General features: G+C 38.2%; 1 protein-coding gene and 1 long non-coding RNA gene across 2 annotated transcripts in view; both read left to right on the top strand.

The window, feature by feature from the left end:
* LOC114556662 (eukaryotic translation initiation factor 3 subunit H) overlaps positions 1-10,972 on the top strand; it is a 95,949-nt gene that overhangs the window by 33,634 nt on the left and 51,343 nt on the right. The gene's annotated exons all lie outside the window — the stretch shown is intronic.
* LOC114556663 (uncharacterized) lies at positions 3,084-10,320 on the top strand. Its single transcript, XR_003692725.1, has 3 exons — positions 3,084-3,155; positions 6,431-6,538; positions 9,779-10,320. It is a non-coding gene; the product is annotated as an uncharacterized LOC114556663 (long non-coding RNA).

The following is a 10,972-nucleotide window of genomic DNA, read 5'->3' as shown; positions in this document are numbered from 1 at the left end:
GTGTAATGTATCTCAAACTTGGAGGATACTTGTTGTTCAAAGGAATTCTAATTATAGCTTTTGTATGTGGTTGTTATTATATCACTATTAAGAACCAGAACAAATCAGTTTGTTTGATTTGAGCAACCTTTTTTATAATATGGTTTTGATATTTTAGTTATGCCACCTCATTGCTGGACTATCATACCTGATATTCAAGCTCATTTGAAGGTTTGGTGCAGTTCAGCTTTTATTGCTTGCCATCCATTCTCCCTTTTTTTCTCACCATGGATACTTGATGTTGCTTCAGATCTGCATCTTATCCCTACATTTCATTTACATATAGATAATATAGTATCTTATCCCTACATTTCATTTACATATAGATAATATATATAAGCTAACGATGATGAATATATTGTTACTTTTGTAATTAACTTTAAAAAAAGCTGTAAGGCCTAAAGGGAACTATGAATACAATTCTTAAAACTTTAAGCTCATGTATTAATAACAATACCAAAACCCTATAATTTCTATGGTCCAGACGGGCTTAAAGCTGCCTACACATAAAAGCCCGCGCCGGCCAATCCATTGAGAGCAGTGTCACTAACCAGGGGCTGCTCTACCCCTGGCATCATGCACCTCTCAGAATTGCCGAATTGCTCGCTTGCTCTCAGCACAATTACATTTTTTTTTTCACTCAAATTCTAAATCAAACACGACATCTTAAAGGCCCCCTTTCAGTGTATTTTAACATATTTATGGTATTTCATATTTTCATGACAATTTTGAGTAACAAGTGAGAGATTCTGTGTTGTTCTAATAATTGTCTCATTTGTGGTCTAATAAACACTGACTTTATCAAATTGGAAGTTTCTAATATATTATAGAAGAGTTTAGACCAAAGATTGGCGTATTTAGACACTACTGTTTTAGAACATTGCAGTTTCAGCAGTCTACAAACCAGCTAATGGTGTTGCTGCGACCAGCTGGTCAAGACTCCAGAGGCTGGTTTTAAAACGTTAGAGACGCCTTCCGCTTCAACAGAAGTCAGCTGGTCAAGTGAGCTTACAAACTATAGAAATAAAATGATCCATAATGCATTTATTTCTGTTACAAACTGTCAGCTGGTGGAAATGGCAGTTTTAGACGGTGGCTCAACGAGCGCTGCAACCAGGGTTTGTGGTGGAGCGAGTTAGAGAGAGATTGAAGAGAGGAGCTGGGCGTTATAAAGTTGAGAATCAGAACTACAATATATGAAATATATTTTGATAAATGTTATGAACATGCAAGATAAAAATATGTATAACAATTATTATTAATTAATTTTGTATTGATGGGGAGAAAAATGTATTAATTTAGTATAAAAACAACCCAATTATAATGAAGAAATTAATTTCAAATAATGGCAAATATTTGTTCGTTTATATGCTAAAAACTTTCAGGGTTTGTAGCGTATGGTTTAAATTGTAGTCTTAAATTGAGCTAATGTTACCACATTTAAAAGAAAAACACTGTTACACACAATCTGTCATGTTCAAGTCCCCATCCTGACCACGCCCATCCCCCACTCTGGCCATGCCTTTACCATGTGGCGAACATGAGGTGTGTTTAGGGTCCCCGCGTGTCCAGGCCCTCCCTTACATTAGGTGAGTTTGACATGGTGTGAACTCAAATATCAACTGAACAGATAAGAGCACGCTGACATGCACAAGCATATACAGATATTTTGATGAATGTTATGAATATTTATTATAATTATTAATTTTTGCTAATGAGGAAAAAATGTATCCATTTAGTATGTACACTTGTCATTGGCTTAATTTTGAGGAAAAAACTAACTAATAATAAATTAAAAATAATTATTTTTATTTCAAGTTAAGTCAAAAGCCTTCGTCTGCTTATATGCTGAAAGATTTCAGGGTTCGCTTTGGTTTCGATTGGGTCTCAAATTGAGCTACTGACGCCGCTTAAAAGAAAACACTGTTACACACGTATGTCATGTTCAAGTCCCCATCCCGACCACGCCCATCCCCCACTCCGCCATGTGGCAAGTGTGTGTGCCGGAGTCCCCATGGTGTCCAGCCCCCCCTCACGTAAGCTGTGAACTCTGGCCAGATCTTCACTGCATGGACGAGAGCAGGCTGGAGTCATGGATCAGGAGATGGTGAGTCTAAAATTGATTTTACTGCCATTTAAACCGCTTTACAATTCTGTTTAAAATAGATTTGTACTGTTATCACATGTAAAGCAACTCTTATAGATTAATTTGAAAGTAAAATGTTAGAAGGCTAACTTATATCTTGTCAGCCAAATAAGTTAATGCTAGCTAGTTTAATGGCAGCTAACATTACAGTTTATAAACCAACACCATCTTAGTTTACAGTAAATTGTGCCGTGCCGTGTCAAATGGAAACCTTAGTTTAGGACAGTAGCAGGTGTTGTTGTCAGGACCAGGTCAGCCATTTAGTAACGTGCACATGCCGTGACCTGTCGCCATTTTGCAACTTTTACCATACGTGTGTATGTGTGGGTGGGGGGGTTAAACAAAAGTATAAATCAAGAGAGATGGCTGCAGTAATGTTAAATGCACTGATACTGAGCTGAAATGAAGTGTGCTGCAACATGTGTCTTGTAGTCAGAATCAGATAGTGCTGTGTGTGGGGGGGGGGGGGGGGGGGTGTTGAGGAGAGGGAGTGGTGACTACAGAAGGAGAGGTGGCTGGGGAACTATTTTCTCCAGAGATAAATATATTGTACTTTTCCCATATAAAAAACATCCTATCAGGTTTTCTGACTAATATTTGAAAGTTTTGTGGTGTTATTTGGTTTATAAGCTTGTATTGTAATCTGCACATTTATTTATTACACATTGAGCATTAGTATGGCTTAAGAAAGATGTATAATGTTGAAAGCCCCTTTAGACTCAAAGTTTTCATTATTTCATCAGACCCAATTGAAAATATAAATTTTTGTTCATATTAATTTATCGAAAAATATGGACATACAGTGTTATACTACCTCTGATGGTGCATGTGACACGTACTGCCTAATCTACTGTTAATAAACTGAGAAATGCAGCTAAAATGTGTGACTAATATGATATATGATATGACTTGCAGGAAGAAGATTTGACAACCATTCATGGTCACTGTGACAGCCCTTTCAATTCTTCAGGTCAGTAAAGTGATAATTAGGACAACTCGTAATATGAATTTGACTTAATGATCTCTTTTTGGTTATTTTGCTGCTACACATTAAATGTCTGCTATAGAATGTTTGTTTGGAAATATTGTCATGTAAATCAGTGTTGGTTTGGTGCATGAGACTCAGAAAGTTGATGTGTTGCATGGCAAAGGCTCGATTTGTACAGTATTCCACCTGCATTTTTGTTGATAAATCCAACTTTCTGAGTCTCATGCGGGTTATCTCTGCCATTATAGAGCTTAGGGGCAGCGCCAAAGCGTATAAACATAAAAAAAACAATTTGGACATCATCTGGACTGCAAACATAGACTGTATAGAAGCCGATGAACAGGAGGGGCTCCTGCTTGTTGTCTTCTGGACACGTGCTGTATGATGGACACAAACAGTGTCACAACCACACACATGCATGTTGCACACGCAGCCCCAGGGGTACAGCCCACACATTAGATAGTGTGTGGTGGAAAAAGAGAGGTGAAAAAGATAGGGACTTGTGTTTGTCTGTGAGTATAAAGTTAATAATCATTTGCATAATAGATGTGAATGTAGAATTTTAGTCTGTGTACAGTATATCTGTTGGTAATTGCTATAACTCCTCAAGACCAAAGCCAAGTTCCCGTGTCCTGCTTGCTACCTGCTGGTTTAAAGTGAAACGGTTAGCCAGCCCGGCACAGAGCTAGCGACAACTTTAGCTAAGGTTCACTCACCAACCGTGGGCTGACCTTTAAGGTGGACAAGCTATTCTCATTTTAGTGACAAGCTCCTCCAAGTTTTGCTTCTAATGATCTTTCCTAGCTGCAACCAACAACAACTCGGCTAAGCTTTTGCAAAAATAACTGTTTAATGACATCACCAATATGCAAATGAATGTGTGATGTCATTGCACCTAAGCGCTCTGAAATCTCAGGAAAACCCTGTCATGCACTGTCACACATCAAACAATGCAATGTATGAAACATCCTCAACATTCTATGGCTGCCATCTTATAGTTTACCAAATGAGATTACCCTGATGCTCTATAACGTTTCAATTTGATCTATTTAAGTTCTGTTGTAAACATTTATCTCCTGTCATATCTTTACTAATGACTATAACCCCATTAACACTCTCTGACAGTGCCTTAAAGAAATAGATACTTGATGTCACAGAACTTCCTCCAGCTTAACAAAAATAAAACTGAGATGGTAGTTTTTGGAAATGAGGAGGAAAGATGCAAACTTTCTACCTTGCTTTAAAGGAAGGGCTTAATAGCAAAGAAAGTGGTAAAAAAAAACAACCTTGGTATCCTTAAATTTTAGCAGTCACATTAAAACAGTCATAAAATCATTATACCTTCATTTTAAAAATATCAATAAACTAAAAGAATATATTTCAAAGGAGGATCTTGAAAAAATCATACATACTTTCATTTCTAGTGGGATTGATTATTGCAATGTGCTGGACTCCCTAAAAAGACTTTAAAACCTCTCCAAATGGTACAGAATAGTGCAGCCAGGATCCTTACTAAAACAAAAAGAACAGATCATATTACGCCAGTCTTAAAGTCCTTACACTGGCTCCCAATTTAATACAGAATTGATTCTAAGGCTCTTCTGTTAGTTTTAAGACACTAAAGGGGATGGGACCTTCCATGGGAACTACCTGCATGACATATTCCAACAACATTCTCAACCAAGACACCTTAGATTAAAACATAAGCAACTACTACTGAAACCTACTGTCACAACAAAACAGGGGGAAGCAGCTTTTAACCACTATGGTGTCGATCTTTGGACCAGCTTCCAGAGAACATAAAAAAATCTGAACTTGGAAATTGAGATCGTCACTCATAGAAAACATTCTCAAAACCGTGATCTGAATGTAATAACACTAATTCACAAATGTGTAGATTTATTTTACCATAGATACAATGACAGTAGCAAATTTGTAATGCAACATTTACTGATTTTTATATATTATTATTATTTATATTAAATAATGATGGGTAAATGTTGCATTACAAGTTTGCAGCTATCATTGTATCTGTAAAAATCAATCTACACATTTGTGAAATTCTTTGTGTGAATATTTTTCAATAGGTGGACCATTTTCTCTCATGTTTTGCACCATATTTACCTTCATAGTTATAAATTACTGCGGCAAGGCAGAAATATTAGCTATTTGTTTAAATGTTGTTTTCCCTGTGTATGTATTTTTAAAGTGGAAAATGTAAACAGTCCAACAGCTACCTGTAATGACTGCCTATAACTGCACCCTCAATAATAATGTGATCATCAGCTACAAGTTTATGAGAAAAGTTCAGCAGCATCATAATTCAATTCAATTTTATTTATAGTATCAAATCATAACAAGAGTTATCTCGAGACACTTTACAGATTAGATCTAGACCACACTCTATAATTTACAAAGCCCCAACAATTCCCGAAAGAGCAAGCAGTTCGACAGTGGCGAGGAAAAACTCCCTCTTAGGAAGAAACCTCGAACAGCACCATAAGAAGAGCTGCAGCTAGTAACATTAGCATTATGTTTTATTATACTTAGCAACTGTAATCATTCAGTCACAGCATTCTTGCCATAGGCCCTCATACATGTTATCGGTTCATTATGGCTGCTGCTTAAACTCACGCCGTAAGTTAACTAGCCTGCAACACAAATCAAACATAGCTTACCTTTCTGTCATGCCAATGTAAACTTCCTACTTTTTAAGCAAACACACCTAGCAATCCCTTCCTCTCTCTGCATCATGTTTTTATTGAACAACATGGCATCATAACTGGCTTAAGTGGGCCATTGCAGGATGATCCAGTATTTAGCCTGAGTTGTAGGTTTCATATTTTTTCCAAGTAAGGTTTTGCTTTGTGTAAGTCATTGTATTATAGATTTTGTTTTATAAAATCACAGAGTTGTACATAATCTCAAGTAATAATAAGCCTACATGAATCCCACCATAATATGTCACATTTTCATCATTAGGTTAATCTGGAAAAAAATGTTTGTTAGGCTTTATCCATCATCATCATCAGTGTCAAAGATTACAGCTTTTAAAAGGTCACCAAAAGGTTGAGTAGAGTCAGTCAGTTTGGCAGGTTATACTAGGTACGTTAGATGTGGTGCATAGTAATACTAATATGGAATGTAGTGGGAGAGGAATTCTAAAATCAATTAGTTTTAACAGAAAAATTATCAATAAGTAAATGGCATACATTTAGTTTATCTAACAAACAATAATTTTTGTATTTGATCCCCAGGAAATGGACCAGAGCTCTTCTGACTCTACAGTGATCCTTGAACTAAGTTCCGTCCCTGAAAAGGAGGACATAAGTGTTCCTGAACTCAAGCGAGCAGAAAGTGTATTTGTAAGTTCACATACAATCCAATGCACAACTTGGTCTGACAATAACAGTAGTGGGGGAAATTGTCTTGGTTTTAACCTGTTAAGTCCGACGGACCTGGTACCGGTTCCACAGCACTAAGTGGTCGCAGCTATTGTAAATTTGCGCTTGTTTAAAACTCTAGGTTAATCACAGCCTCATTGAACTTTAAGACCCAACATCTTAAACTCTAGACCAATACTTTTCTGAGCCATTTTCAGAAAATATACAAATTTGGCTGACTACCACTGATGGGATTTGGCCTACTCCTCCGGTACTTAAATTTGGTCTTTAATGATATGGCATTTTTCTGTAATCAATAGTATTAAAGGAGAACTCCTGGCAATTTTTACATTAATCTTGCTATACCTACTGTATGTGAGTACCGTCGATAGCAACAAAATATGAGCCGATTCGGTGCTAGCAGCACGGAGCTAATACAGCTAACGCCCAGAGCTCCCACTCAGCTAAAACGGCAGTTTTGGGGCATAAGATAAAGAGTGCCTTTGTGCCTCTTAACAGACACAAAATGCAATTAAAACATCTGTACAACATGAACAGGGCCCTTACATGACAACAAGATGCGTTAAGCAACTTAGCCATTGTTTAAATTCACCTATCCTCTTAGCTGCTAGCTAGCGTCTGGGATGAGTGAGTGTGTTCAGCCAGGAATATTATTAATATAATTATTTGGTAATAATCATCACACAGCAGTTCTGTGTGTATTTGTAGCATATATATCCATTTTTGTGTGCGTTGGTGAGTAGGAGTCTTGCCAGTGTTGATTGTTGTGGTTTCCTTAGCCGGGCTAGCAGGCCCGTCCGGCGTCCCTGCTTCTGCTTCCTTCCCGCCCTCCTGGCTTACCGCGGCCGACAACAATCCAACGAGCGCCCGCTGGTCTGGTGGATGTCCTCCAGAAGACCATTCAAGCCTTCGCTGCAAAAATTTTTATTTCCCACCTCAGAAATGTAGTAGTATTACTGTAAATGTACTGTAGTGATTATGACCATATTAGTGACTATGTAACTACATGGAAACGGACCAAATTATGTTTGCCTTGTACAGTAAAATAGTGTTACAGACGGCTTAGCTGTAGTCTCGTGCTAAAGTCCCGTTTGAATTCAGTTGTAGCAGGAAAAGGTAAACAGTGTGCAGGTTGGAGGAGCGTCGTGTGTGAAGAGTGAAGAGCGGAGGTGTTCACAAAGGAAGAAGCTTGGAGTAATGTAACTATGGAGCTAGAGCTAGCCTTCAGTAAGGCTATTACTGTACAAGAAACAGGCATCATTTGGCCCGTTTCCATGTAGTAACATAGTCATTAATATGGTCATAACCACTACAGTGCTCAATTACCTATTTTTGAGGGGGAAATAAAATAAAAATTTTCACAGCAAAGGCTTGAATGGTCTTCTGGAAGACCTCCACCAGACCAGCGGGCGCCACTGGATTGTTGTCGGCCACGGTAAGCCAGGAGGGCAGGCAGGAAGCAGAAGTTGGAGCATGGGCCGGGCCTGCTAGCCCGGCTAAGGAAACCACAACAATCAACACAGACAAGACTTCTACTCACCAACGCTAGATGGATCACACACAAAATGGATATAAATGCTACAAATACACAGGGAACTGCTTTGTGATGATTATTACAGAGGCTGGGCTGAACACAAATGCATCTAGTTGTCATGTCCGGGCCCTGTTCATGTTGTACAGACATTTTAATTGCATTTTGTGTCTGTTAAGAGACACAAAGGCACTCTCACACACTTTATCTTATGCCCCCAAAACTGCCGTTTTAGCTCAGTGGGAGCTCTGGGCATTAGCTGCAGCAGCTCTGTGTTGCTAGCACTGATTTGGCTCGTTTTTTATTTTTCGTCAGTACTCACATAGGTATAGCAATCAAGATTAACGTAAAAATTGGTTTTGGACAATGATTTACAAAGCCATAAAAGTAATTGTGAATTTGCATGTGAGCTTAACTAAAAGGGATCTGGTCAGCTATGTACAAATGTCTCATGTTATTTAAGTAGTCCTATGTGATATAAAGCTGATTTTGTCAGTAAGTAAATGAAACTGGTACTTACTTGCAGCCAGATCAAGGCTAAAAAAGGAAGTGCAGTACCAACCAGGTGGTTGGTAGAGCATTGCTTGGTTTTTGCTAAGTAGTTGTTAGGGACTTATGGGGCTGAAAAATTAATCAAAAATATTATCAAAATCACAATATGGCCAAGTGCAATATGTAGATTGAAGAAACAGAGATACCCTGGCCTACAAATCATGTTTTTCAGATATAGGAAAAAAGACCCCAACAAAATATTACATCATCATGAATTTTAAATTTAAGTAAAAATGTATATTGTGACAAAAAGAAAAGCATTTATTTTTTTTTTCTCTCCGTATAGAGACGAAGCGTATTTAAGTCCCGCCCCCACCAGGGGGGAAACAGCTCTCTGCCCTCCGTTTACTTGTATTGTGTCAAGGTTTTCTCCTCTTTATTCCGTCTGCTAGCAAACAACAGAAACATGAGTAATCAGCAGGAAGAATGGGAAGACTGGAATCCTGACACTAAACTAAAGTTATGTCCAACATTACCTGTGTTAGCTTACCTTACAGACTGTAGTTAGTCTAAAACTGACATTTGGATATTTGACTTGTTAATAAAATGCTTGCTGCAAACGTAACATTGGGCATATTGTTAGCTTAGTGTCAGAATCCCACAGTCTAACCATTCTCTCTGCTGATTCCTCACGTATATATCCACTTTTGTCATCATAAAAGCTCAGTTTTTCGGTTCCACAACTTATGAAAACTTAGGTTCTGGGTTCTATACATTGTTGGTAATAAATATCACCACACAGCAGCTTTTAGGACTGTTTCGGTTTGCCAGCAGACAAAATTGAAGATGAGGCACCTTCATCCAATACAAGTCGATGTAGAGCGGAAAGATGTTTTCCTCTCTGGTGGGAGTAAGACGCGATGTGCTGTGTCTCTATTGTGCAGCCCTAGGTGGTTATGAGGTAACATCTAGCAACCATCTAGTTGCCATGTAGTCCCCTTGTAACAACCACACTTTTACAGTTTTTTTCAGTCTAAATTACTTATTATTATTATTATTATTAGCACGACAATAGAAACCACCTAGTTACTACTGTCCAGACACCCATCATTTTAGATTTTTAATCTTTAAACTCTGCAAGCAATTTTACATTGATTGGCCTTACTTCTTTGTCTAAGGTTCATCAAAAATGGCGAGAAAGAAGTGGAGCACAGAGGAGGTCCAGGCTGTGGAGAGCAATCTCATGGACAACATCAACTCTGGCAGGGTTCCTGGCAAAGCCCAGTGTGAAGCATCTATCAAGGGATCCTCAGAGGTGCTTAGGGGAAAGAGCTGGAAGGCAGTTAAGTTCTATGTGAAGAACCGCATTGACACTTTAAAGCGTCTAGAAAATAACTAATGGAAATCTAAATTGTAATCACTGAACATAATTCTTTTTTGCCATCTAAGTTCTTCTACAATCCCACAACTAGGTACAGCGCTAACTTCAATTCAGCTCATATCTGAGCATGCAAAGACATTTTATTAAGATTGTTATAGCTCTTTTGTTTTCAAATTTAATATGTCAACATGCTCTGACTATTATTTCATTGAGTGATGTAATTTAAATTTTTATCCTAAAGAACATTGTGGTAGTGGGTCATGGGTGGTTCGAGAAATGGAGTTAGAGAGAGACACAGGTTGTAGAGAGAGTGAAAGGTTTTTAGAGAGAGACAGGTTTGCAGGGAGAGAGAGACAGGTATGTATGTAGAGATAGACAGGTATGTAGGAAATGAGAGAGACAGGTATGTAGGTAGAGAGAGACAGGTATGTAGAGAGAGACAGGTATGTAGAAAGGAGAGAGACAGGTATGTAGAGAGAGACCGGTATGTAGATTAAATAGTGAGACAGGTATGTAGATTAGAGAGTGAGACAGGTATGTATATTAGAGAGAGAGACTATGTAGGGAGAGATAGATGGGTGTGTAGAAAGAGAAAGTTTTCCTGAACATTTTTTTAAATAAGAAACCGAGGTAAAGAGAGAGAAACACGTACAGAGAGAGAGAGAAAGGTTTGTAGAGAGAAATCGAGGTCGGCAGAGACAGACAGGTTTGTAGGAAGTAAGAGAAAGAGGTGAAGGAGAAGGAAGCAAAGAGCCAGGACAAATGAATTTGTATATGGATGAGTTGTGATAATAAAGTTAATCTGCAATGTAAACACCATTGCTTCTGTGGCATTTCCTGAATGAACTAGAATATATAAAGTACTACAAGTCAAAGGTTGGTTGGAACAATACTGACAGGAAACAAAGAAAAATTAACAAAACAAGTACAAGGTGCAGGCGACTGCTGTCACTCACTGTCCCTCCATTTATGGAAGCAACACAGACTGCTG

This window comes from Perca flavescens, chromosome 6 (assembly GCF_004354835.1).
Source record: "Perca flavescens isolate YP-PL-M2 chromosome 6, PFLA_1.0, whole genome shotgun sequence".
Lineage (NCBI taxonomy): Eukaryota > Metazoa > Chordata > Actinopteri > Perciformes > Percidae > Perca > Perca flavescens.
This window is presented reverse-complemented; position numbering and strand designations above follow the sequence as displayed.